Genomic DNA, 1,847 nt, shown 5'->3' with positions numbered 1-1,847 from the left:
AGCGGTGGATCTATAGGCGCTATGGGGCTGTGTGCGGGCAGCAGTATCCTATAGGCGCTATGGCCGCGCTATGGGGCTGTGTGGGGCAGCGGTGATCCTATAGGGCGCTATGGGGCTGTGTGGGGCAGCAGTGATCCTATAGGGCGCTATGGGGCTGCGCTATGGGGCTGTGTGGGGCAGCAGTGATCCTATAGGGCGCTATGGGGCCGTGCTATGGGGCTATGTGGGGCAGCGGTGATCCTATAGGGCGCTATGGGGCTGTGTGGGGCAGCGGTGATCCTATAGGGCGCTATGGGGCTGTGTGGGGCAGTGGTGATCCTATAGGGCGCTATGGGGCCGTGCTATGGGGCTGTGTGGGGCAGCGGTGATGCTATAGGGCGCTATGGGGCCGCGCTATGGGGCTGTGTGGGGCAGCGGTGACCCCATAGGGCCGAGTGGATCCCATAGGGCGCTATGGGGCCGTGCTATGGGGCTATGTGGGGCAGTGGTGATCCTATAGGGCGCTATGGGGCTGCGCTATGGGGCTGTGTGCCCTCCCATCGCGCCGCCCCCGCTCTCCCGCCCCACATTTCCTCCCAGCTGCTTCCTGGGCCCCCCCGGGACGGCCCCGCTCTGCCCCACACGTTCCCCCATTCCCCGCCGCGCTGTGGGGCTGACGGGGCCGCCATGGTGAGGGCGGCATGTGGGGCGCAGGTACGGCCTATGGGGCGACAAGGGGTCCTATGGGGCACTGGGGGGCACTAAGGGGTCCTATGGAGGCCTATGGGGCGCAGGTAGGGCCTATGGGGTGCCAAGGGGTCCTATGGGGCACTGGGAGGGTCTATAGGGGTCCTATGTGATGCTATGGGGCGCTAAGGGGTCCTATGGAGGCCTATGGGGTCCTGGGGGGTCCTATGGGGGACTGTGGGGTCCTATGGGGCACTGGGAGGGTCTATGGGGGTCCTATGTCATGCTATGGGGCACTGTGGGGTCCTATGGGGCACTGTGGGGCACTAAGGGGTCCTATGGAGTCCTATGGGGCGCAGGTAGGGCCTATGGGGCGCCAAGGGGTCCTATGGGGGACTGTGGGGTCCTATGGGGCACTGGGAGGGTCTATAGGGGTCCTATGTCATGCTATGGGGCACTGTGGGGTCCTATGGGGCACTGTGGGGTCCTATGTGATGCTATGGGGCGCCAAGGGGTCCTATGGAGGTCTATAGGGTGCTGGGGGGGTCCTATGGGGCATTGTGGGGTCCTATGGGGCACTGGGAGGGTCTATAGGGGTCCTATGTGATGCTATGGGGCACTAAGGGGTCCTATGGGGCACTGGGAGGGTCTATAGGGGTCCTATGTGATGCTATGGGGCACTGTGGGGTTCTATGGGGCACTGTGGGGTCCTATGGGGTGCTAAGGGGTCTTATGGGGCACTGGGGGTGTCTATGGGGCGCTAAGGGGCTGCTATGGGATTGTGGGGTTCTATGGGGCGCTGTGGGGCACTAAGGGGTCCTATGGAGGCCTATGGGGCACAGATAGGGCCTATGGGGTCCTGGGGGGGTCCTATGGGGCACTGTGGGGTCCTATGGGGTTCTAAGGGGTCCTATGTGATGCTATGGGGTGCTGGGGGTCCTATGGGGCACTGGGGGGTCTCTATGGGGCTCTATGGTTCCCTATGGGGCACTGTAGGGTCCTATGGGGTTTCTATGGGGCTCTATGTTTCTCTATGGGGCTCTATGGGGTTTCTATGGGGCTCTATGTTTCTCTATGGGGCTCTATGGGGTTTCTATGGGGCTCTATGGTTCTCTATGGGGCTCTATGTTTCTCTATGGGGCTCTATGGGGTTTCTATGGGGCTCTATGGTTCTCTATGGG

The 1,847-nt window shown here is 62.4% G+C and overlaps 1 long non-coding RNA gene across 3 annotated transcripts in view; it reads left to right on the top strand.

Annotated features, from left to right (window-relative positions):
- LOC107307657 overlaps positions 1–1,847 on the top strand; it is a 17,659-nt gene that overhangs the window by 12,951 nt on the left and 2,861 nt on the right. Inside the window, exon 1 of one of the 3 annotated variants that reach the window (XR_001552470.2) lies at positions 474–693. The exons of the other annotated variants lie outside the window; for them this stretch is intronic. This is a non-coding gene — a long non-coding RNA (uncharacterized LOC107307657). Of the gene's footprint in view, positions 1–473; positions 694–1,847 lie in introns of those variants that run through there. 3 annotated transcript variants of the gene reach the window in all.

Source organism: Coturnix japonica, unplaced genomic scaffold (assembly GCF_001577835.2).
Source record: "Coturnix japonica isolate 7356 unplaced genomic scaffold, Coturnix japonica 2.1 chrUnrandom750, whole genome shotgun sequence".
Lineage (NCBI taxonomy): Eukaryota > Metazoa > Chordata > Aves > Galliformes > Phasianidae > Coturnix > Coturnix japonica.
This window is presented reverse-complemented; position numbering and strand designations above follow the sequence as displayed.